Genomic DNA, 27,858 nt, shown 5'->3' on the forward strand with positions numbered 1-27,858 from the left:
TATTATAGCATATGAATAGAACATATGGCAACGATTCTTCAAATGATATAAATTTATATGCATTCCAATTTATAATATGAAGGAAATGTAAGGCTATTAAGTGAGAAGCTAGCGCCAGAGTGTCGCTGTGGTAAACAAATATAGTGAATTTTAAAGAGTATATTTATTCTTTTGCGGTTTATGCGCTATCGACGATGTAGATTTAATTCAACCCAATACGTTTAAATGAAACGCAAGAAAAAATGCGTATAACTTAATATTCCGTGCAAGGAAGTCATGTGATGTACAGACCGGAATTTTTAATATCTGTGCGTCCTATATATTTAATTTCTTTCGAATACGTTTACTGTTTGCTCACTGTATAAGTAATAATCACAATCTTGGATTCTGCAGTTCTGCTTTTACGGATCTTTTTTCACGAAATGTAATTTAATAAAATTTGTATACTATAGCTCCACTATTATACAGTACCTTATATTTGTGTAAATAAAAAATGAAATGTTTCGAATGATGCAAAAGTACGATATTTAATGTTAAAAGAAAATCTGTGAAGTCAAACAGTTTGAAAATCATTAAAATGTTCAGTGTCAACTGTGTACAAAGTGATGAATGCTGATATGAACCTCAAAATGACGAAAAATCATCATGCGCAACGACAGATCGCCGAAGGGAGAATGAGCTGCAGAATTCTTTATAAGAAACATTTATCCGGACTAAATTGAAAAAATGTTATTTTAATAGGCGAATCTTGAGTCTACTTAAATGAGTGCAATGAAAAGAGATTCAATATAATCATCCGAGAGGAGAAAAAAAATCTTAAAACGTGGTTCAAGGAATCTAACGAAAGTTTTTCTAAAGGTAAGATACAATAACATGCCGAACAAATATTAATTTAGAAGTCAAACAGCAAAAATCGGCGTTATATTTTCAAATTTTCACAGGACAAGTTCGATGGTTTTACCAAACCATCATCCTCAAGTTGCAAAAGCGCAAATGAACGAAATAAGATATAATGATTACATAAGATAAGATAAGAAAGCTTGGAGGAAAAGTTTTCGTTTGTAAATAAAAGTTATGAAAACAAATCTTTTACTTAATTCGTTAGTCTCAGCATAGTCTAAACAAGGTATATGTATATTATTGCCAAAGTATATAGTTAAGGCAGAAACGGCAGCATTGGAATGATGGGAAGGATGTTGTATTGGATGATGGGATATGTTCTTTACTATTTAGGCAATATAATTTTATTTTCCTATTTGAAAATCTGTTACAAAAATTTGCCCAAGCAAAAAAAAAAAAAAAAAGTATATTTTTTACGAATTTAAATTACGTATAATGTCCAATGACATTTCATATTTGATATTAAATGAAAATACTTTTTTTTTCATTTGTTTTATTTAATACAAAATAGGATCGTTCGCACAACAAAAATAAAATAAAGGAAGAACAGTTCTACACTTCCCGTTCTACTGGGCGGATTGACGAAATTCAACTTGTGTTTATCATGTTTCCAAAGCGCGATTTAGGATATATCTTAGATTTATATATAGCATTGTTCTAACATAGGTATTTTGAAGCAAAATCGGACTTTTTCAGAAACGACATACTTATTGTTTTCCATTTCGATTTAGGGGCTCAAATTATGCAAAAACGCCCATTTTTGTAAAACGTGCACGAGTAGTCTTTGAAAATTTAGCTCTCAAAAATCTTAACTCCTCAATGTTAATTGAATTTCGTATAGATTTATTAATATCTCTTTTTTACTAAACATACTTGATTCCTTCTTTAAAGTTTCAAATTTTGGTACAATTCAAGCAAAAATCGCAGATGTTTTCTGAATTTACATTTTTGAATAAATTTTATATATTTTTCAAAGAACATTTTATTTGCAACCTATAAAATTTTTGTCATCGCCTTAACGCAGATTTTTTTCTAAACATAACTGAAAAAAAATTAAGTTTGTTATTCCAAATTTCCTAAGATATGCGTGAATTTATATACTGGCGCGTTTCGAACTTTACGAACTACGAAAAACGGTTATATTGGCGTGATTTGAATCAGTCTAAGACGTCTTTCAGAATGTAAACCGAGAAGAAATAAGTATCATACTTCCTCTATGCTTTTTATGACGAGCAAAATTCCTTTAGAAAGTCCACCACGAAGGTATCCCACGTTTAAGCAGATTGTCCGAGTGTTCTTTGCCGTAACCTTAATAAACCAATAAACTTTCATTTCGTAAGATACGTTTGAGGTCTGTCGTTGCCACTACCAATTGACGTACGCTACTCTACTTCACACTTACGTACCTAGTATCTTTAGAGTGCAAATTCCAAGAAATCAGAAGATGCGAAAACAACATTCCCACTTCTGGACCTTCAATATACAAACCTCGAGAATCCGTCCAACATTTGGGGATCTTCAACCAGCTCTCTGATTCATTTGTAAAATCTTCATTTCGTGCATCTTCGCACCGTACATCGAGCGAACGCAAAACTCCCCGAGCGGTCGTGAACTTAAAGTGCTGAAGCGCACTCGAGTGCATTTTGCAATGAAGCCTAACGTGCAAAAATAAGTCCTATCAAACCATGTTTTTATCTAAATATTCGGGTTCCTGCATATGTTACTTAAATTTTATTTTTTATAACTTAAACCGAAAATCTTAATACTCAAAACGAAAATTTAGAGTAAGTTGTTAAAAGGCAGTATTAGTAATAATGATTGTATTCCATTATATCAATTATATCCGTAAAAAATGAAGCAAAAGAAATTAAATATTAGATTAACAGCGGCTTCCTGGAGCATTCGAGGCCCACCAGCGGCCGAGCGGTGAAGTCGCTGAACACTGGTAGTTCGGTCCAAGGTTCGAATCCCGCGAACGGGCTGGCTGCATGGGCGTTTTCACGGTTTTTCTCATGTGTAACGTGTATACGAGCCAGTTTCCCTTAGAAAGTCCTCCACGAAGGCATTCCTCCCCTTAGGCAGATAGCCCTTGAGGCTTTGCCATAATCACACACACACACACACACACACACTGGAGCATTCGAGGTGCTATTGTTGTTTGTTGCAACACACATCATCAGTTCTCCTCTTTTATGATCTGGCTTGGGCAAGCACAATGCCATATATAAATCTAATACATATCCTAAGTCGCAGTTTCGAGATATAAAGACGCAAGTTGAATTTCCTCAATCGGCCCAGTAGAACGGGAAATACAGAACTGTCCTTTTTTGGGGTGGGGGGCAGTGCACCAATTCTTTTTCACGGTGCGTATACCGTTGTAAGTGTATTTGGTGTAGTAGTAAATTTTTAGCTTTTAAGCGTGAACAAAGAAGTTCATCACTTTCCTTTGGCAAGTTTAACTCTTTTAGTAAATTACTCATCTCAACTTTGATTAAATAATATTTTCATTTGTTTCCAGTATATATCCAGAACTTCCTGTTCCTCAATTACTAGCAAATCTGAATAAATTTCTATCACTTTACAAGGTATTTCTCTCGCTTTCCTAGCGTGCCTTCGTGGTGTAGTGGTTCTGCACACTGGGCCGGTATTTTCAGAGGCCCGGGTTTCGATTCCCGGCGAAGGCGTTGTTCATTTTTCATCTTGCCCGCTTCCAAAAATAACTAATTTCTTTACAGTGGCGCCCGAACTAAAAGGATGTTAGAGGATGATTCTCTTCACCTAGGATTTGGCGATGGGGTCCCCTAACAACCGCAGTCACCCTTTAAAAGGAGGAGTACATAAGGTATTTCTCCCATCTTCTTGCTGTAGTGTAGTGGTCAGCAGACTGAGGTGCCGGTATTTCAGAGGTTCGTGGTTCGATTCCCGGCGAAGGCTTTTGCTAATTTTTCTCTTACCTGCTTCCAAAAAAATCCTAATGCTTACAGTTCCGTATTAGCTTGAAGGTGAGGAACAGGAAGACTTGAACTATATTTGCTGTCTCACTGCTGAAGGTAGGTTTGGATACACAATACTTCCTTTATTCTGTATTATATTTGAATTATAATAATTTTTTTTTGTTCTCTCCACACCATTATAACTGCAAAAGACATTGAAATTTTCAGACTCCAAAGGTGCGAAGCTTCAGTACTAGTTCGACATATTTCATGCGGAGCCCACGGCTTGTCTTAATTGTCTAATTTAATTCCAAAATATTTAAACTATACATTTTTAACAAAAATCTGTGATATTTTGCCTTACTGTGATACTTGCTTTACCTGGTGTATAATTTAAACAAATGTAACAGACTATATCGACATCATTCACACATTTACGGTAAGCCATACACTAATTAAAAGCACTGAAAAAACACTACTTGAAACTTCACTTTTTATTATGCCTACACATCCTAACTACTATTCCAATCATTAACCCAAAGGGCATTATCCCAGAAGGGTAATTTCGTTTTCTCGTTTTGCGTTGAAAACTTTAAAAGTTTGAATCACTTTTCAAATTGTTACCAACAAATATTAGAGCCTTGTATTATATTTAACGACATTAAATAATGAAGAATCTGCTGAATGTATATTTCTTGCATTGTGATAAAACAACGGTACCTAGAGCCATACAATTTTAAATAACGCACGTCTCCACCCGAATATGGCCATCTGGAAGCCGGAATTTTTTGTTACCTATTTCATATTTTGTAGAACTTTAGAGAACTTTTTATAAACAAACTCATATTATTTCAAAGCGAGCAATGGCAACACTGTACAGAAAAAAAATATCTCGAGCGCGCGACACTCTGTACCGCAAATTCTAAAGATATGCTGTTTTTAAATATTTTGTGATATTATTATTATATTGAATTTTATGTGGTTCATCTGCGAAGATTATGATATTTAATAAAAAAGGCAACACACAGAAAGTTTTAAAAAACGCTCTTTTGGGCGTAATATAAAATCTGAAAGCTTTCTGATTTTCTTTTTTTTTATTATTATTGCGTTTTTAGATATATTTCCCATGCCTGAAATCGAAGAAATGGAAAAGCTTTTCAGTGTGTTACAATCTAGGAAGTGCAAAAAGATGTCTGAAATAAAATATATTTATAATTGTTTACGTAAAAAAAAAGCAGAAAACACTTAGAGAAATTTGATAGTAGACTGCCCTCATATTGCACGGAACTTTGTCCTCCAGGTATTGATGGCATTAAAAATTAAAAAGCGCTTTGCTTATCGAAGTGAAGATGTCGTTTGTAAAAACACAAAAGTAAAAATATCAAATATATTGTCCATAGTGTTTAAGAACATTTCGGAAGAAAATGTTATTTTATTAAATGTCGATATACAGTACATCGTCTGCAAAATTTCTAAGCTTTACTTTATAATTATCGCTACTATTTATAATTACTCGCTTTGCATAATTACTCCCTTTATACTTTGTTGTACTTTATAGGAAATCTAAATTTTATAGCTCAAATATAGTACATGATTTTTATTTTCTGTAAGAATTAGCCTTGTTTTTACAGTTATGAAATGCTATGTGTTAATTGCACGTGTCCTAAGAACAGCGCGTTTGAAGGAAAACATAATAAAAATTGTTCAAACAACTTAAAAATATAGAGAATTTAGAAAGAATAGAAGATACCATTAATTAAAAAAAACCAACCAAAAGAAAACTCGCATTCACAAAAAATGCAAAAAATTAGACATACTAAAATAAATCGAAATTTCGAAACATTACGTACACCAGCAAAGAATTACAAAAGAACAGATAACACTAATAATTCAAATAAACATTCCAAACGAAAATCCGTATTGATAAAAAAATACGGAAAATTTCATAATTAAAAGATATGTATTAAAAATTTAAATAAACTTTCCAAACGATTAGACAAACCTGCAAACTATCCGAATTAATAAATCGTTTCAATAACTGAAATAAATTTTCCTATAGAGAATAAGCGCCTGAAAAGATATTAAAATATATGAGAAACTAAAATAAAAAAAGCCATACAAATGACTAAATAACTCCAAACGATTCGAAACAATAACTTCTATTAAAAATTCAAAGTTCTAAACGGAAAGATGCATCTGCAAAATATCCGCCAGCCTAGAATGATTTAACAGTTTACGCAAAACTTTCAAACGATTATACGCATCTGAAAACAATAAAAAATAGAAGATACCAAAAATACTAATACCTTCCAACGAAAACACGCACCGGCAAAAGATAAGATATGGAAGAAAGGTTCAAAACATCCAAATGATTATACACACCTGCAAACGATCTGCAAGCATGAAAAATTTTAATAATGCAAATAAATCTACCGAACGAGAACAACTGCTCCTGTAACAAGTACTATATCATCGAACATGTTGAAAATTTAAACAGATCTTCAAAACGACTAAACACCTACTACTACTGATTCAAATAAATATGCAAAACGAAGAAACTCGCCTGCAAACATACACGAACACCTATAACACACTAAAAATACAAACAAACCTTACAAACCATCACTCGCCCCTGCTAAAGATCCGAAGAAATAGAGTACACTAAAATTCAATAAACCTTCCAAAAGATAACACACTCCTGCAAAGGTAAGAAGTCTTAGAACATGTTAATGCACTGTGCAAACCTGGTTAACGCCAACACAAGCGTAAAAACGATCGGGAAAAGTAGGACATACAAATAATTCAAATAAGCCTTTCAAAATTCAAATAAGCCCCGCGATTACAAAACGCACGGAAGCCTAGAACATACCAAAAATTCAAACATACCTTACCAGCGATTTAACTGACCTGCTAACAATTCGAAAGAGTAGAATATGTTAGTTCTTTCAAATATGTTATATATTCAAATATGTTTCAAATATGTTCTTTCAATATGTTAGTTCCAGAGGAAAATACGAATCTGCTAAAGAAGGTGCTAATAATTTAAACACTCCTGGCAAACGATAACACTAACCGGAAAACAATGCAAAAGAATAGAACGTAATAACAGTTCAAATACACATTGGAAACGAAAAAGCGCACCTGAAGTAGATCTGAAATCCTATAGCATACTATTAATTTAAATAAAATAGCAAACGATAATTTACCTGTACAAACGAACTCAAAGCACAGAACATACTAATAATTCAAATAACCTTCCAAACAAAAACACGTACTTGCAAACGTTCGGAAAGAATGAAACATATTAATAATTCAAATAAACATTCCAAGCGTAAACACGCACCTGCAATTAACATATGTACTAATAATTTAACGGAATGTTTCAAGTTATTAACATCTAGAAACGAACCAAGAGAATAAAACTTATTAGTGACTTTATTATAAATTTCAAGTGATCCCAGAGTTAAAACATAAGAAGAATTCCGATCATCGCGGAGAAAAACAATGGAAGCAGTTCTAATACATCGCGGAATAAAACATAGTTGCCCAAAACATCGCGAAATAAAACATAGTTGCCCAAAAACAAAGCATTTCAAAACATCGCGAAATAAAACAGTTTATTTCTTTTGTTTCTAAAAAAGTTTAAAACATTACATCAAATATCATGATAAAAATCAAAGCAGCTGCAAATCATGACATAACAACATCTGCCACACAGAGTAGCTTAACGAAGAATCTACGCAAAATACGTTTGAAATAACAAATACGAGATAAAACAGTAAGATTTTTTTGAATGAGAAAATACAAATACAATCTGAAAACAAGTAATTAAACATAATGAACCGAATACAATTTTTGCTTTTAATAATAAAAAAAATCTGTAACCTTTCAGATTTTTTTATTATTAAAAGCAAAAGTGAATGAGGCATTAAAAAATCTATTACGGTAACTAATTAATTTATGGCGTGATATCTATCTGATTCAAAGATTTGAAAGTAGAAATGTGATTAACTTTTATTTCTTAATTGGCAAAAAATAAAAACACTCTTTCTATGACAGGTTTTTTTTTTTTTTTTTTTTTTTTTTTTTTTTTTCCCAAAGTTACAATTAGAGAAACCATTGATCGATGAGCATCTACAATCCGTCATGAATATAATTTCTCTATAATCGGAGCGGTATGAAGTGTCAAGCTGTAATAGAAGGTATAGAAGTTTGTAGTTTTTTACATACAAGCACATGTACTTTTATTTTTACGTCGAACACATTTTAATAATTAACATAAATAGGCTAGATTGTGATTGATTTTCTTAAGTTATGTCTCACTTATTAAATTTTCTCTCTTATAAGGTATTTCCCTCGTCCTCTTGGCATGCCTTCCTGCTATAGTGGTCTGCACGCTCAGCGCGTAATTGAGAGGTCCGTGGTTCGATTCCCGGCGAAGGCGTTATATATTTTTCATGGTGCCTGCTTCCAAAAAATTATGTAATATCTCTACAAGCTGATAAATTTTCATAACTCATTTAATTTCAGCTTATTTAGAGTAATTATTTGATTATTCATTTTAAAATATTTGCAAAGTACAACATTATGCTGCATACAGGTACAGCGACAGTGGGAACGTATAAATGGTTGCCGTAATTTAATACATTAGTGACCTTTTTATTTAAAAATGCTGAAACATGAATATCAACGTTTACGGAAGTATCAACATTTACGGAACGACGGTTCTGGTTAGGAAAATAATCGATCAATAATATGCGTAACACATATATACACAAATAAGGACACACGCACATACTACATATACACAAGCACATACATATACATAAGCACATACTACATACGTACATACAGAAATATATGATATGTGAAGTATTAACTCATAGATTTTCTTCGATATGTGAAATATGTTTTACAGAAATGTAAAATTACAAAATATTTTTTGTTAATGTTATGTTGTTTTTGTTTTTTTGATGTTTCTCCTCTTTGCTCTTCTTTTTACTAATTTTATTCGTGTTTCGGTAATGTCAAATTTAAAAAAATGATAGTAAAATTTTTAAAAAAATCGAAAAATCGAATCGATTTTCTTAGAAAATCTGAGTTTTAATGAGGTTTTCCGATTTCTTTGCTTGTTGTATTTGGGAAAGTTTTATATTCACTACAAAAAAATAAAAGAAGTTTGACTCCTATACGGCAAAAAGTGACCGGAATATTTAATTTCAAAAATTGCTTGTTCTTGATGTCATTTTTAACTTGTCTTGAAGGATTGGTTGATTAAGTTACTATAATCACAGGAAAAAGAATTAAATATTGTGCAACAAAAAATGCATATAATTTGATGGTGGTGCAAATGGTGTCTATATCAGATTTATCTAGTTATATCAGGCATGCACAGAGCGTACTAAGCCGGAAATCTGAAAGATTTTAAAATTTAATCTCTAGATTTAAAGATTTAAAGTCTTTTCAAATAAGGAACATTAACATTATTTTTCACTCATAACATCATAACTCATTACTTACATTTTTACAATTCTATAGCAGTTAGCAAGATTTTTTTTTCTACACAGAACAAGCATTTTACATAACTTTAGAAGTTGCAGCCATTTTTTTACAATAGATCTTACGCTCGGCGCGTATTCGAGAATTTCGCGGTTCGATTCCCGGCGAGGGCATTTCTCATTTTAGAGTCTCCAGCTTTCCCCCCCCCCAAAAAAAACAAAAAAACTAATGTCTTGGCAATGGCGCCCGAACACGCCAGACCACCACACTACGAAGGCATGCTAAGATGGTGGGAGAAATACCTTGTAGGGTAATATTGAATTCTGGAAGCACTATGCTCTATTTACGCTTACATTTTTCGCACTATATGTCTAAGTATATTTTCTAGATATACATACCACCCGTGTTACATATGTTATTCATGAAGTTTGACATATAGTGTTTTCAAATATGTTTAGTGTCTTTCTTCTCTCTTCATTCCTGATTCATAAACCTATGCTCCTAAATGTATTTCTACACAAAAGTTTTTATTTTTACTTGTGTCATATACATATACGTCACAGAAATAATCTTCAGACTCGTATATATTACACCTCAAAACAACTATTCGAGTGTATTACAAGTGAAGTTAAGGAGGTTTTTCCCCAGGAAAATTCTAAAACGCTGTATGGTTGGACAAGAAATTTCGTTGTAAAACTCAGCTCAAAAACTCGTGTATTACTAAAATTTCACAGAAATTGCTGCCGCTCGTTAAAATATTTCAGTGGACTGCGTTTTAAAAGACTATTACTTTTACAGTTCAGACCTTTTTAACTATATTTTCTCAAAACTGTTAGTATCCAAAATCTAAAAATAAAACATCGTTTGCAATTTCCATGGCAACTTAAACAGTTTCCGTTTTCTGGATTGCGCTGCCACAATGGCACTCATAAAATAGGTACGGAGCAATTGCATTGCATTGAAGTCCTCCAAAAGTTATGTAAATTATGTAACTAATGTAAACACTGAGGTCAAATTCGTTTTATTATCTATTGTCATATTTTGTACGGCTTTAATGAATTTTTAATCATCAAACTCAACGACTCCAAAGCGAACAGTACAAACACTGTATGGAAAAAAAAAAAAAAAAAAAAAAAACCTCTATCGGGTGTGGCAGTCTATCGAAAATTCTAAATATGTGCTGTTTTTAAATGTTTCAACACAAATGGACATTTTCCCAAATGCTCTGTGTTTTCGTTATGTGTGTGTGAATGGCAAAAAAATGAAAAAAAAAAAGGCCTAAAAAATCGCGAAAATCAACATATCAAATCACGAAAAAATCACTTAAAGCGCTTTACACTTTTTAAATTGCTCTCACGCTGTGTTTCTAGCATTCAGAAAAAACAACGATATCAAAGCTATCAAATTCTGAACAACGTAGAACTCCACCCGAATATGAACACCTGAAATCCCGAATATGGAATTTGTTTTATTGTTTATTTCATATTTTTTAAAGATTTAATGAATTGTTGATTAACAAATTTAACGATTCCAAAGCGAGGAGTGGTAACACTCTACGCAATAAAATATCTGTAGCGGTTCGTGACTGTCTATCGAAAATTCTAGATATGTTGTTTTTAAATATTTAAACACAAAGGGACATTTCATCAAATGCTCTTAAAACCTGTATGTGTGTGTGTAAATGAAAAAAAGCGTAAAGATCACGAATATTATCATCTAAAATCCCCCCCAAAAAATCATCAAAAGCGTTTTACACTTTTCACATTGATTCATCATGTGATTCTCGCGTTCAGTAGTAACAACGGTATCTAAAGCCATCAAATTTTGAACAGCGTAGTAGTCTACCCAAATATTAGCACCTGAAAAGTACGGATATGGAATTTGTTTTATTGTGTATTTCATATTTTGTAAAGTGTTAACGAATTTTTGATAAGCAAACACATTGATTCCAAAGCGGGGAGTGGTAACACTGTACGGAAAACTAATATCTCTATCAGGAGAAAAAAAAAAAAATGTATCGGAAATTCTAAAGATATGGTCTTTTTAAAACATTTTACGCAAAACCCAAAGGGGACATTAATCGAAATCCTTTCAAAACGTGTATGGGTGTGTAAATGAAAAATACGCGTAAAAATCATTAAAAAATGACTAAAATGCCCACGTAATATCACGAAAAAATCACTGAAAGGGTTTTGACCCTTTTCAAATTGTTGCCACTATGTGTTTCTCCTATGCAGACAATATCCAAAATCTGAATAACGTTTTCTTATAACCGAAAATGGGCAATTGAAAGTCCTTATTTGGAATTTGTGTTATTATCTATTTCATATTTTGTAAAGCATTTATGATTTTTTGATTAAGAAACTCGATGATTTCAAAATAATCAACGGCAACACTGTAACAGGGAAAAAAAATTATCTGCAGCGCGCAAGACTGTATTTTGGAAATTCTAAAGATATTCGATGCTTTGCGGCTTGTAAATAGTTTGTGATATTGCTGTAGAGGTGAACTTTATGTATTTTAAGTGCGAAAAACATGATATTTAACGAATAAAGATCACACACAACGTTATAAAAATGATAAAAGGATTTGGAGACCAAACATAAGTCTCAAAGTACTTTTGGTTCTCAAAAGAAGAAGGATTCTATTTGGGAATAATTTAAAATAGATTTTGTATTTTACAAATAAATAATAAAAAAAGTTAAACATTACTTTTTACAAGCAAGTCCTTTCCGTGAAATTCATGTGAAATTGGGGCATTTAGCAAAATTTTCAGTCCAAAGGGGCTTTGTCCCTGGAGGACTATTGTTTTCGTTTTGCGTTGAAGCCTTTAAAAAAGGCTGTATCACTTTTCAAATTGTTGCCACCAAATAATATCACCCTGTATTATATCTGAAGGAATTAAATAATGAAGAATCTGCATAAATGTATGTATGTATGTTTTTCGCATTGTGATAAAACAACGGTACCTAGAGCCATTAAAATTTGACTAATGTAATCTTCCATAGAATATGGCCATGAGTCCATAGTCCTAATTTGAATTTGAAATTTGCTTCACAATGGATTTCATATTTTGTAACACTTCAACAAATTTTTGCGTAAAAAAACTCAACGATTTCAGAGCGAGAACTGACAACGTTGTACAGAAAAATTCAACAGCAATATCACAAAATACTTAAAAGCAACTTTTCTTTAGTGACAGACAGTCTCACGCGCTTGAGATAAAAATGTTTTTTTTCCATGCAGTGTTACTATTACTTTGAAACCGTTGGGCTTTTTAATCAAAAATTCGTTAAAATGTTACAAAATATGAAATCGATAATAATACAAATTCCAAATTAGGGATTCCAGATGCCCATTTTCGGATGTAGGATTACGTTATTCAAAATTGGATGGTTCTGGGTACAATTGTTTTATCACAATGCGAGAAACATACATACATTTATGCAGATTCTTCATGGTTTAATTTCTTTAAATATATCATAGGGAGATAATATATGGTGGCAACAATTTGAAAAGTGAAACGGACATTTAAAGTTTACGACGCAAAATGCCTAAACGAAAATTATGACCCTTTGGGCTAAAAATTCAATTAATTTAGCACCTTTTTAAAAAATATACCTGCTGTAGATGATGCTAAATGAAACTGACGAGAATTATTTTCAGTACCACTCTGAAGTAGTATTCAGACAAATTTCTTATCCTGCAGGATTAATTAATTTAATTTCTTCAAATATAATACAGGGCGATAAAATTTGGTGGCAAAAATTTGAAAAGTGAATGGGACATTTATAGTGAACCAACGCAAAATGCCAAAACGAAAATAATAGTCCTTTAGGGCAAATTGCCCTTTTGGACTATCTCTATCTGTGCAGAAATTCATAAAAATGATTCTTGAACCGTGTAATATTTTTAAAATGTTATAAGAAAAGAAAAGACAATAGGTACTCTTATAATCCTCGAACATGGTTCCCAAAAACAAAAGAATGTATTAAACTCCATGCGTAAGAAACTTTCTTTTTACCATCACTTCACTCATTTGAGTGCTAGGAATTCTATCCAAAAAGCGCTTAGGGTTATTCAATTGTTACGGTATAAAATTTCACCGATTTTAGGTAATTAACAAAACTATTAAAGTAAAAGTTATATACATTATTATAAAGTTATTGATATAATGAAGTGTTCAATGCTGAAGTAATTTTCCAGGATCCTATCTGGTTGTCTAGAGCAGGATTTCGTCAACGTTTTGGTGTAGGGACTCATAATATTTAAGAAGCTTATTAAACACGCTGTTATTACCTTATTATATATTGTTTTGAAATTAAGAAACAGACATACATCCGAAAACTGTGCTTCATTGTGAGTAAGGCTTTTATGAGCGGTTTCTGTGCATGTATATTGGAGTATTTTCGCATCCTATGCACGGATTTATATATTGAATATTACTTACAGTGGTGGCCAAAATTGTGGACACTTTTGGAAATTTTTATGTTTTTGAACTTTGTATGCTTATAGAAAATGTTACGTTTTGCAAAATGCAAACTTGTATGTATCATTTTAAAGAGAATTTATTACTGAATTCAATTATTTGCATTACAAAAAAGTTAAACGATAATAGTTATCGATATACATTAGATAGTGATGATTGCAGTGAGTTATCAGTACTTAGTAGGGTACCTGTCAATGTATTTTCTGGCATTCAGTGTCCCATCGATGACATGAAGGCGACCAATACCATCTGCTGATATGCAATCATAACATTAACTGGGTTCTTCACAGTTGCTTGAATGCAGTCAGGATGTAATTCTTCTCCTATTCTAAGTCTTACATATTTTCGCCCATCACTACCGAATAACGATATCTTAGTTTCATCACTCCATATAACTTGTGATCACTGATCATCTGTCCAATTAATGTGTTCTTTTGCCCACTGTAGTCTTTTTTTCGTTGCTGAAAATTAAGATAAGGCTTTTTTCGTGGAATTCTACCTCTCAGTCCAACATCTGTTAATATTCTCCTGATTGTTCTTGAACAGACAGAAATCAACAGCATCATTCAGATCACTTCTGATGGCCGCTGATGACATTTTTTTATCTTGGAGACATAGTCTTTTTATTCTTCTGTCATCAATCGATGTGATGCACCTTTTTCGGCCTTTTCCTTCTTTGTTTTTTTATTGAATTTGTCTCCTGATATCGTAAACAAAACTTTCGGACTCCAGATGTAGTCACTGAACCACCCACCTGTCTTGCAATTTCAGCATAGGGAAGACCACTTTCTCGTAACACAATAATATTACATCTCTTTCTAGGTGTCCAATCTACTCTTTTATTTGATGTCATTGCTTCTTGACTAAATATTAAAAATTTTTACAAAAATTCCTACTTGTAATTGCAGTGTATAAGAAACAGGTCCTCCTTCTACAGAACAAAGCAAATGTAGAATTGAACAAAGCAAATGTAATGAATTGTTTCAAGTGCAAACATGATGTCAACTTCTACTGGCAGTTACTAACATTTGATTGGTTCTCAGAACAAGAACAGTGATTGGCCAGGAAAGCTAGACATTACAAACCATTTCATAACTGTGTTTTTTATTTATATTAAAGTACATATAACTTTTTTTGTATTGGAAATAATTGAATTGTGTGTTTTGTATTGAATTCAGTAATAAATTCTCTTTAAAATGATATATACAAGTTTGCATTTTGCGAAACGTAACATTTTCTATAAGCATACAAAGTTCAAAAACATAAAAATTTCCAAGTGTCCATAATTTTGGCCACAACTGTATATATACTGCACTAAAATTGTGAGGCAGAGCTGGATTTGAATACTGTGTCATTGTGCATACACTTTCTACGAGCATTTTCAGTTTATTTAGAGCAGAGTCTCTTAAACTGTAGGTCGCAACTTGCAGCAGGGAGTCACCAAAAAGGTTAGAAGTTATGATATTTCTTTAACTTATAATATTTTTATAATTAACAAATATTTTTACACAATATATCTGAAGATAGATAAAGATAAGACCATACAGACAAAATCAAAAAACGAAAACGTTTTGACGCATTCTTTTTACAATATAAATGTCCATTTTACTTGTTTTGCACGTGACGCTGTCATTTCGTTTGTTACTTGTTTAAAATATTCCCATTTTTCTATGTTTTAAAATTAGAAGTAAAGTTAATGACTTAAAATTGCAATAAAGTTTGCGCAATGCTTATGCTAACACTAAACATATTTGAAAAAGCTATATGCCAAAATTCATGAATAACCGTATGTAATATGTAACACGGGGAGGTATCTATATCTAGAAAATATACTTAGACATATAGTGCGAAGAATTTAAACGTAAATAGAGCACAGTGCTTCCAGAATTCAATATTACCCTACAAGGTATTTCTTGCGCCTTCTTAATATGCCTTCGTAGTGGCCACTGCCGAGACATTAAGAAAAAAAAAAAAAAAAAACTGTTGCTCCCTGCTACAGGATTGTAAAAATGTAAGTAATGAGTGAAAAATGATGTTATGTGTGCAAAATGATATTCCTTATTTTAAAAGACTTATAGACATTGATAAAAATAAGGGATAATCTCAATTCACATTACTTAATTACACTTTTTTCACAACTGACTTTATTGACAGAAACCTTTATCTCGTACAACTTATTTTCTAAAAATATTCAGCACTAATAAAAAAAAGAAAAATAATTTTTTCACAGCAAATGAACATGATACGCAGCTTTCATTTCACATTCAGCTTTTATTTCATTTTCCTAAATTGTTAAATAATGTCATATACTCTTTACGCGAGTTAATAATCTTTGCATCAATACCTGATGAAAATCTTAATTAGGTTCTTACGTCAGTAAAGAAAAACAAATTCGATATAATAGGTCTGTCACCGCTGAACTGATACATCCTGTATATCTTATTGTAAATAACCTCATTATATACATTTGTATCGTATTTAAATACGATACAAAACGAACCTTTCTGGGCAAATTGCCCCTTTGCGCTAATAGAACTTTTTGTTCCTGATTATAGGCATTTTTTACAATAATTTCAGTGGATTGTAGTTTAAAAGAATTCATTTTATTTACTATTATTTAAAAGCCACTCAAGGTAGTTTTTAACTCTATTCTCTAAAACCGTTAGATTTCGAAAATTAAAAATAAAAAGTCGTCTGCTATTTCCATGGTAAGTTAAATTGTTTTCTTTTTCTTGATCGCGCTGCCACAATACAAAAGTACAACTAAAACACGTCAGAGAAAGGTATATTTTCGCGAAAATGTTTATCTTGTATTAATATAAGATTATCGTAAATATCACTCAGAGTCAGTTTTAAATACCAATGCAAACTTTTTATCAAATCATAAAATAAATACGTAATAGGCATATTTATAAATCAACTGAACTATTCAAGCTTGTATTAAATAGTATTTTCACGTAACAAATAAAATTGTTAGTGTTTAGTCTTCGTAGTTTAGCTAGAAGCACGGTCCGGTTAAAAATCGGAATCAGAAGTAAGTCTCGTGTTCAAATTCCGTCGAGAAAACATTTGATAGACCTGGTTCCTTCACTGAAACTACTTAATCACTCAAAAATTATTAATTTCCGTTCTTACGTTTTTTGTGTCTGAAATATTTTATAACTGAGATTTTTCAATTTTATGAGTTTTTGAGTTTTTAAGACTTGAATACCCGTAGCTCGATCTAGACCATCGGTTCTCAACCTTTTGACCAACGCGTACCACCTAAACAAAAATTGAAAAACCTTTTGTACCACAACTACAAAGTACTACTACCACCACCACTCTTGAACAAAACTCAGATCGCATAAATTTACCAGTGTTGGAGAAAAACCTCAATCAGGATGTTGGGGTTTTAATTTTTGAATTTAATAGTTAAAAATACTTTGCTTTTTTGTGTACCACCTACTTTCACCTTCTTTTCGTACCACCGTTTGAGAACCCCTGATCTAGACTGTATTCTATTGCAGGCAAACGTGCTAGCTGCTTTGCTGGGATTCATGGGTCTCAGTATAGGTAACGTGAATAAGAGCCAGTTGTCCTTAGAAAACTTCTTCACGAAGGCATCCCACCTCTTCGGCGGATAGCCTTATTTTCTTTACCAAATAACCTATTTAAATTACCTAACTTAACCATTTTCTGTTTCTCGTAATATCCCGCTACGTTGTGCTACCATCGCATTTATCGTGCAGTTTCTGAAAATGGCTATTTTTCTCCGGACTGCCAGTTGAGATATTTCCAAGTACAAACAAAAACAGATTAACGCAAGGCATAAATACACATTTTCATGACTATAAAAACATTAATTCTTACAAAAGATATAAAATGCAAATATTATTATAAAGCATGTAAATTTTGCAGACCATGTACTGTATTAATACACATTTAATAAAATAACACTTTTCTTTGAGAATGTTCTTAGACACTTGATGGAATATTACATGATAAGACCTTTTCTACGTTGATGAGCAAGCAATGCACTCTTATAATATCGAATGTAATGAAATCAGTGCCTGGAGCACTAAGACAGTAAAATGCCGTCGAATATAAGGTCAGTCTACTGTCAAATTTCTCCGGGCTTTTGACACTTTTTTCTGCTTAAGTAAATATAAAACATTAAAAATTTGTAAGTTTTATAAAATATGAAATAAAAGTAACTTAATTTAAATAAAAATATAAGAAGTTTGCTTCTCATGGTTTTTAATTTCAAAATTTGCAATTTTTTATATCATTTTCAATTTTCCTTGAGAAATCAATTTCCGAATCAATTTCGTTTGAAAATTCAAGTTAGAATAATTCGAGGAAATAAATTTAAATGAAGTTCAACAAAAATTGTGTATAATTTAATAGGCTGCTCAGATGGTATAGTGGTTAGGGGAGCCGACTGCAATACCAAAGGGCCCAAGTTGGAATCCCGGAGAAGGCATGACTGTATTTGTCCGTCCCCATTATAGTAGGCAAAAGTGGTTCACCTGTTTGGTGCTCTCATAACAAAGTGACCATCCTTTCTGGCCTTAGTAGGGGCCAACATCCGTAGACAGTTCGGACCCGCCATTGGAAGGGGGGGAAATATAATTTAATAGGCCGTACAAAGAACCATATTTTCATTTAAAGCTGAAGCGATGTTTTGAGGATATTTCGCAAATATCCTTGTCTAACAATTACATAAATCATGTACCTGAATTTCAGAGTTTACGCCATGGGGTGGTTTATAAAATAGCCTCTTAAGTAAAACTCGTTTATAATTTCAATGCATTTTTATGAAAAGCATTTTAGGTTTCAAATAATTTAATTCTAACATTGAGAAACCGATATCTGATTGTGTTTTGAAATGATTTGCCAGCTGCAAAAATCACTAATCGCTTTTATCCATAGCAAAAGCGATTACAAAACGACTTCAGTTCGAAATCTCCTGTATTTCTTTAATCCCTCACGCACAGAAGCCAGTTTTGCTTTCTGACATAGAAACGAAATACCGAATTGTTTGTTTCTGTGTTACATAGAAAGCATTTCTTATTCGAGCACCGCGGTGGTTTTTCTTTGTATTTCATTGTTATTTAGATATGAAATTTTGTGATATTGTTTTCGCAACGCGAATTTCATGGCCGGAAAAAAATTAAATTCTTATTACTTCACTTGCGGGAAGTATTTGTTGCAAATTCTCTACTAAGCGATACACTTACGGAAATAATCATATAAAATATAAGATATCATATACAATAATATCATGTGAAATATAACTAAACGATCGCCGTTACCATTTGGTTTGATATATTAAACAATCTGGTTCTTAAATATAGGAGTGATAATTTTAATAATTTAAAGATAATTTAAGAGCTGTTGTAAATGTTTAAAATATTTAGGTGATGATAATAGTATTATATAAATAAATAAAATATAACTACAACGCTAAATTACACGCTACAATACTATATTTAACTACAACGCGAAATATTGCTTTCAAAACCCTCAAAGTAATTTTACTGGGAAAGTAAATAAATTAGAAATTTAACCGTTATTGTTAAAGTAAATTTATTAATGCCTGGAGTATAAAATCGCTAATGATATTAAACATTTAAATATAGTTTATATAAGCTTTATAAGTTCAAATGCACTATGTAAAGAATTACTATCTTGTCCATATCTATTACATATTATGATTAACTCAATCGGTTTAATAAAATATTTAGATACATTAAGTATTGCCATAATAGAAATTGACTTAACTTTGTATTTGCTTTATTAAATTGAAAACACTTGAATAGAAGAAATCCGGTACGTCTAAAAGATATTGCCTTTTCAAAGCATTCCTGTTTAATTCAGGCACATTTCGTATCATAATGGCTTTGTAAAACGAATGGCATGCTATCATTTTGCCTCTGGCAGGAATTTTCATTATATATTTAACTCACATTTTGATTCCTGTGTGTTGTCATAGGAAGCTCTTTCATTTAATAAATTTAATTTCCTTCAATATCAAACAAAAAACCTAATAAGTTGAGAACCCGCTTCCTCTGTTAAATTTTTACTTTAATAATACATCGTTTGGATACAATGCAGTTCTTATAGACGACGAAAATTAGATAAATTTCTTGATGCTTGAAATAAATTCGATGAATTCGCTACAAGACGTGAAACATTATTATGAAAGACTAATAACTTTAATGAGAATCACTTTAATGAGATAATTAGTTTTTATAATCGTAGGAATTGGTATTTTACGTGAAAAAATGTGTTTACATTGTTAACGAAACGGTGAAATAAGTTTTAATTTGAAGAAAAATGTTGTTTTTCCTTCTGTTCATTAAAATTGATAACGTGATTTATTTTTACGCAGTTTGAGAAAAACTTTGCCTTTAACACCGGTTATCTTTTGAATTATTTTTAATTAATACTCGAGCTTAATGCAGAGAATATAATGTTTTCCGACTGCTCGATTATGAAAAATCTTAATGAAATAAAATTCTAAAAACGCTTTTAGTTAGCGTTAATGAATTCATTATACCATTCATTATATCTGAAATTAATTTTTAGTTAACCTAACATTCTTCGTTTTATGTGATCAAAAATGAAACCTTGGAGCTAAAACAGTGGCGAATTCAAACTAACAAAACGAGATTTAAATTGGCGTGTTATTATGATAGATCTTTGTTTGTTAAAATTATTTTATGTTCGAATGAAATTACCTTATGGCACCGCTATGGTATAGTGGTTAGGGGAGCCACCTGCGATACCGAAGGACCCAGGTTCGAATCCCGGAGAAGGCATGGCTGTATTTGTCCGTCTCCTTATAATAGGCAAAGGTGGTACACCCGTTCGGTGCTTTCATAATAAAGTGACTCTCGCTTCTGACCGTTAATAGTGGCCAATGTCCGTAAACGGTTCGGGTCTACCATTGGTGGGGAAAAAATATAATTTAATTGGTCGTACAAGAAAGTCATGTGGTATCCACACCCTATTTTCATTTAAAGCTGAAAGGATGTTTTGGGGATATTTCTCAAATATCCTTGTTTAACAATTACATGAATTATGTAGCTGAATTTCAAAGTTTACGCCAAGGGAGGGAATATAAAATAGCTTCCCAAGTAAAACTCGTTTATTATTTTTATGAAAATTGTTCTAGGGTTCAAATAATTTAGTACCAAGGTTAAAAGGTTTCTATTTAAGTTTTATTTGATACTTTTTAGTTCGCAAAATGGTTCATGGTAGTTCGAGTCTGAATCGATACTGCTTGATACTTGATAGTAAATAGAAGACAACTTTCCTTAAAAACTCTTCTGCAAGTACGTACAGTGCAGTACTGGAGACAGCCCTTGAGTGCTTTGTTAATAAAATACACCCTGTACTTTGAGCCAAAAGACAGAGTTACAGCAGGTACAATGATACTCCAAAAGCATATATATCTATGTACCTTCCTAGAAACCAGCAGTTATTTTTCTTTTTTTTCCCCACGGGGAAAAAAAAAAAAAAAAAAAAAAAACCACCCTAACTGATTTGATACAGTTTCGAAAGGGATTAAAAATCTGTAGCAGTCAGGATTAAAACTTTGGGCTACAGAATAAATTGGTTTCTTTCTAGAAACTGACATAATTAGCCGTCCAGATGGTATAGTGGTTAAGGAAGCCCACTGCGGTACTGAAGAACTTGGGTTAGAATTTAGGAGAAGGAAGTTCTCTTATGTGGATTAGTCATGGAGGTAGAAACCATGGGTTTAGTGCATGGAGGTAGTCCATGGTTTAGTGGAAGGGGGGAGGGGTAGGAGACAGACCCGCGAATCACCCATGGAGGTAGAAAACTTTCTTACCTCCATGGAATTGCCCCGGGGGATGCTCTCTCTCAAAACTGGGGTGGAAATAGAAGTCCAACCTACTTCAGGCTCTGGCAACCATTCTTCCATGAAATACATATCCGAGACAACAATAAAAACACACATAAGTGGGTTTTTACTTCAAAAAGAAAAAAAAAAGTGTTTTTAGCACCAGAAGTGTTATTGGTCTTGACCATCTCTTTTATATCCTTATCACTTTTAAAATAAAAGGATGCTGCCAACAAATCCGCCTGCCATGAATTAAATTTAAAGAAATAGAAAGAATTTAAGAATAAAGAAAGGATGTTGCCACCAGATGTTATGGCGCTGTATGGCTGTTGAAGAAATAATATAGCAAGTATAGAAAAATGTGAGAACACTTGACATTCTATTGGGAATTCTAAAGATATGCTGTCTTTTAATAATTTGGGATTTTTCTGTTGAATTTTGCATGGCAAATATGCTAGAAAATGATGTTTAATAACTAAAATTGAAAAAGCAAGAAGTTAATAATAAAAAACTAAGAAAAGTTAAATCGTCTTACTAAGGATATTGAACACTGGTATGACGAATTGAAAAAAAAAAAAAAAAAAAAAAAAACAATTAAAAAGAATAATGGTAATACCTAGCACTGTATCCGGAACTCCCAAGTGCCTGTTTTTAAAAAAAATACGATTTTTCTGTCTAACTTTGTGTAGCATAAGTGTGAATAAAGCTTAAAAAGACAAAAGCAGTTGTGTAAGCTAATTTGTTAAGAAAACTAAGCATTGATGTGGCAAATTGAGAAAAGACTTTAAAAAAAGAAAGAAAATAGAAGAATGACGGGCAATAATGAAACTATGGGGGATTTCTAAACATATGCCATGAAGAATTTTAAAAATATGCTGCTGTAAAAATTTCTGTTATGTTATTTTTGAATTTTATGGGACGTAAGTACGAAGAAAGCGATGTTTAATTAATTTATTTAAAAAAGCAAACAAATATATGTGTTAGCTGGAGTAAGTCTAAGAGTAGCCTGGTAAACAAAGAGCTAGAAACAAACCAAGAGCATAAAAGCACCGCAATAAACTCTCTAGGACGACATTAAAATCTGAATCCTTTCCAATTTTTTTAATTTATTAAATTAACTTCGCATTCTGAAATAGCAGATTTAACTTTATTCAGGTCATGAGTCCGAAAGTCCCATTGTGACCAACATCCAAAGTAAGCTTAAAAAAATAAACTTGACAACTGTTATTCTGGGATGAATAGGAACATATGGGAATAGAACAGGAATTGGTCGGAGCCCCCAAAACTCCTGTCTACTGAGAAGGTTCTTTTCTTTTTCCGTTTTACCATCGATAGAATACAATTCCAGCTGGTTCATTGGGTTAGGTGCTCATTAGCATATTGGCTCCGTAGATGAAATAAAAGGAAGTAAAAAAAATAAAATAAATAAATAAAAATATAAATATTCGGATTTTATGTTACGCCCTGAGGATAGGCATTGCAAATCTAAAACGAAAAGAGATGAAGCAAAATTTCCAATTACAAAGCTTTAGATTATCAGCTCGCCTCCGAACACGCTGTTATATTCATGCAGGTGGCTTTTCAATATTTTTTCTTCATGTTCTGAACGTTTTGTGTTACCTTTATTTATTAAATATCATGTTCTTCTAACTGAAGCCATATAAAATTCAATTCAGCAACAATATCACAAAAAATTAAAATGTTTAAAATTCATGTTTTACCTTTATTTATTAAATATCAGGTTCTTCGCACTTAAATCATAAAATTCAATTCAACGGCAATATCGCGAAATATTTAAAAGAGCATATCTTTAGAATTTCCGATACACAGTCTCGCGCGGTGTAGATAAAAAATTTTTTTCTCGTACAGTGTTGCCATTGCTCTGTTTCTTAATCTTAAATCGTCGAGTTTCTTAATCAAAAACTTATAAACGCTACCAGCTATGTAAGTGAGGTTACGGTATAGTGAAGTGATTAGGCCCGACCTAATGTAAAAATCAGTAGCGCCTCTAGTGCCGAAATTTGGAGGATAGGCATTGCAAATCGAAAACGAAAAGAGATGAAGCAAAATTTCCAATTACAAAGCTTTAGATTATCAGCTCGCCTCCGAACACGCTGTTATATTCATGCAGGTGGCTTTTCAATATTTTTTCTTCATGTTCTGAAATTAGAATAACATGAGTCTTTGTTTTTTATTTTCGACTCGTCCCTACAAGGCCATGGAGAATTTGTTCGTTTGTTTGTTTATATGATTATGGCAAAGCATGCTAGGGTTATCTGCCTAAGGGAAGAGAAGCCTTCGTGGAGGACTTCCTAAGGGAAACCGACTCGTATACACGTTACACATTGGGGACACCACGAAAACGCTCATGCAGACAGCCCGTTCTCGGGATTCGAACCTCGGACCGAACTACCAGCGTTCGGCGACTTTACCTCTCGGCCGCTAGTGAGTCATTGGGTACTCGATTACCGCATTAATGTTTGGTTCTGCGCATGCTTGGCGCCATTGCTGTCTGTGGTTCTGTGAGCTCTTGAATTTATCATTATTTTTTGGTAATTACATAGCGTACCTGAAATTTTGCGTTATATTTTACATTAAAATGTGATCTGAAGTTGTTTGAGATGTAGTGTGCATTTATAACATTTATTTGGAGAGCTACAAGCATATTAAGCGGGTAGCATAACCGGAATGGATTGTTTATGTTCGCTGCATTTTGAAGTTATTTGGACTAAACGCTACGCGTGGTGGTTCACCTCGAAGCGATTCGGTATGTATTTGGTTTCCCTTCGTTATTTTACACGTTAAACTGATTTATATAAATTTTACAGGAATTTGTGAATTATTTTGTTTCGTTGCATATGATAGTGAGAAATTGCACATTGCTCAATGTTTTGAAGGGATATTGATGAATGCGTGTGTAAACTGTATTGGCAAATCTTTCTTGAATAACTTTCTGTCTATTTATGTGCGTTATTTGGAGGAAAACATGATAATTGTTTATATCTGATATGTATACGTGAGTACGATTGAGTACTGAAATTATTACCGTACTTTTAAAGAACGAATATTTATTTGTGTTTTAACAGTGCTTAAACTTATTTTCGTACCCTATGCACAGTACACGGTGTTATTACCTTATTATATTGTTTTGAAATTAAGAAACAAACATATATCTGAAAACTGTACTTCATTGTGAGTTTTATGCGTGGTTTCTGTGTATTAGGAATGTATTGGAGTATTTTCACATCCTATGCACGGATTTATATATTGAGTATTACTTATATATACTGCACTAAAATTGTGAGGCAGAGCTGGACTTGAATACTGTGTCATTGTACATACACTTTCTAAGAGTATTCTCAGTTTATTTAGAGCAGAGTTTCTTAAACTATAGGTCGCAACCTGCAGCAGGGAGTCGCCATAAGTTTTAGCAGTTTGATATTTTTTTTAACTTATAATAATTTTACAATTAACAATATAGCTGAAGATAGATAAAGTTAAGACAATACAGACAAAATAAAAAAACGAAAAAATTTTGACGCATTCGTTTTACAATATAAACGTTCATTTTATTTGCTTTGCACGTGACGCTGTCATTTCGTCGGTTACTTGTTTAAAATTTTTCCATTGTTCTATGTCTTAAAATTAGAAATAACGTTAATGACCTAAAATTGCAATAGGATTTGCACAATGCTTATGAGATCCTGGGGTCACGACTGAAAAAAGTTCAAGAAGCCCTGATTTAGAGTGTGCTGTAGTATTTTCACACACAATTTGCACAGAAACACTAAAGCAAGCGAGCGAACTCGCCAATGAAAGAAAGAAAAAAAAAAAAAAAAAAAAAAAAAAAAAACATATGTTACTTTACTATATTTTCTTTCTTTTGAGGTAACATGCAACTTTTATAAGATGTGTTCTTCGCATGTAATGAGTTTGGGTAAAAATGATACATTATAAACATAAGATAAGCATATAGCTGCTGTTCGTATCTAGGGGATATATATCAGATGAATATGTAGGTTTGCAGTTCCTGGCTTTTATTTTTCATTTTTTCCTCCCCTCTCCATATCTCTCTCTGAAATCGTTCCTCATAGGGATTTTTATATATATTTTAAAACATTTTTAGATATTTATTTGCGGGTTAAAAGCACTTTTATAAAGAATTTTAAGGATAAAAGCATATTTGGGGGGATTTTGGATGAAAGCATTTCTTATAGGGTTATTTAAAGCGGTGGAAAGCCCCTTCCTTCGCTCCCATGACCACTAATTTCTAGGGTGGTGAGTAAGATTTCCACCACTCCCGAAAAATCTGCCTCCTTGCCCGCTGGCCGAATTGCTTGTTTTTGCGCATAAACTCAATTCTAATTGTAAAAATGTTTTTAACTGTATTTGGTGTTTTATATTTTTTTGCGTTTCACAATTTTTAATGAAGATATTTTAAATTTTTACGCATTTCTCTTTTGCCGCGAAGTGAGAACTGAACTGATTGAATGAGAAATATATCTCTAATAAAATTCGAGAAAATACGTCTAAATGTAATGCAGAAAACAATGCGCATAATTTACTATTCCGTACAAGGAAGTCATGTGGTGTATACATCAGATTTTTAACGGTAAAATATACCATATTTTCTCGCATACTTTTCCCCTAGCTTTTTGGTGCCAGGTTCTAAAAATTTTCAGTTAACATTTTTTGTCTCTAGTTTACTTTATACTTAAGTGATCTTGTACTCCGAACGAATGCGAAGAATGTTCAAGATTATAATAAATAACATAATTATGATAATAAACATAAACTGCATTATTCAGGAATAATTATTATGTCAAATTATATATATGACTATTATTAATATAATCTTGATTTTAAGTGGTTGAGTTTTTTTCCCCTCATTAATATTACAGTGCAAAGTACTATTATTGAAAGAAAACTCAGAAACTACGTTTCTGAGTTTCGTAGTTTCTGAGTTTTTTCTTTTTTACCTGCAAAATTTATTAGTTTTCTTTTTTACCTGCAAAATTTGTGCAAACACTTGCTTTTTCGTAATATTTACGCTTTGTTGACACTGCAAAAGTAAACCTTAATAATTTCACTAACACATCTACACTTTTCATCTAGCATGCTGCGCCACCATCCTCAGCGGCTGAGCCGTAATGTCGCTGAACACTGGTAGTTCGCCCGACGTTCGAATACCGCGAACGGGTTGTCTGCATGGACGTTTGGTTTGGTTTGGTTTGGTTAATTACGACATTACGGTTATTTAATTACGACAGAGCACACTAGGGCTATCTGCCTAGGCGGAGGGTTGCCTTCGTGGAGGATTTTCTAAGGGAAACTCACTCGTATACGCGTTACACATGGGCAAAACGGCGAAAACGACTATGCAGCCAGCCTGTTCAAACGATTCGAACCGAACTACCAGTGTTCAGCTCGGCCGCTGGTGGGTCCTGTCTGCATGAACGCTTGCGTGGTGTATATGAGCCAGTTTCCCGTAGAAAGTCTTTCACGAAGGCATCCTTCCAGTTAGGCAGGTATAGATCTCTATGCTTAATCACATAAAATTGTATTTTAAAAGAGGTTAACCAAACTGTATTATGAAAGACTTGAGTTTTAAGACATAATCAACAGTGTTTGCTTGCGTGCAATTGTAGTACAGGTTAGCAATTCAGATGAGTTGTTTAGTTGGTTGCTTAGTTACTGTTGTTGCGAGTTGTAGTTCCGTATGAAAAAAGTTAGCTTTCTCTTTACGTATACGCTTTGCATCGCGTGGTATTTTAAAGTTTTTGGTAGTTTGAAGTATCACTTCTGATTAAACTGCGTGATATTATGAACACTTGTACGAAAATTCCAGCGTTTTGTTATATTTCAGCGTGTTGTCCTTTCGATAAGAATAAATTTCATTAACATTTTAACGGACTTGTGGATTCAATCTGTTACGAACCCGTGCGCACGTAACAATATTATTCCATCCTTTGCATTTTCAAGTTAGAATTTTTTTTCTTTACGCAATGGTATCGGATTCAACACTATTGCTGTCACCAATACATAGAGTTGAAATTCAAAAAGTAGAAATTTAAGCAAAATTAAACGACGAAAATTCAAAGAAATGCAGAACTCTCTACAAGATGACAGACCCTTTCTTTCCCGCGCAACAGAAAAATGTTTTCAATCGTAATTCAGTTAAA

General features: G+C 32.6%; 1 long non-coding RNA gene across 2 annotated transcripts in view; it reads left to right on the plus strand.

Annotated features, from left to right (window-relative positions):
• Window positions 1-27,858, plus strand: part of LOC146996611 (uncharacterized) — a 399,265-nt gene that overhangs the window by 241,320 nt on the left and 130,087 nt on the right. The window contains exon 1 of one of the 2 annotated variants that reach the window (XR_015042335.1): window positions 24,151-24,443. The exons of the other annotated variant lie outside the window; for it this stretch is intronic. This is a non-coding gene — a long non-coding RNA (uncharacterized LOC146996611). Of the gene's footprint in view, window positions 1-24,150; window positions 24,444-27,858 lie in introns of those variants that run through there. 2 annotated transcript variants of the gene reach the window in all.

Source organism: Stegodyphus dumicola, chromosome 7 (genome assembly GCF_044657685.1).
Source record: "Stegodyphus dumicola isolate Sdum_Otavi_A_Nest chromosome 7, ASM4465768v1".
In the NCBI taxonomy this organism is placed as follows: domain Eukaryota; kingdom Metazoa; phylum Arthropoda; class Arachnida; order Araneae; family Eresidae; genus Stegodyphus; species Stegodyphus dumicola.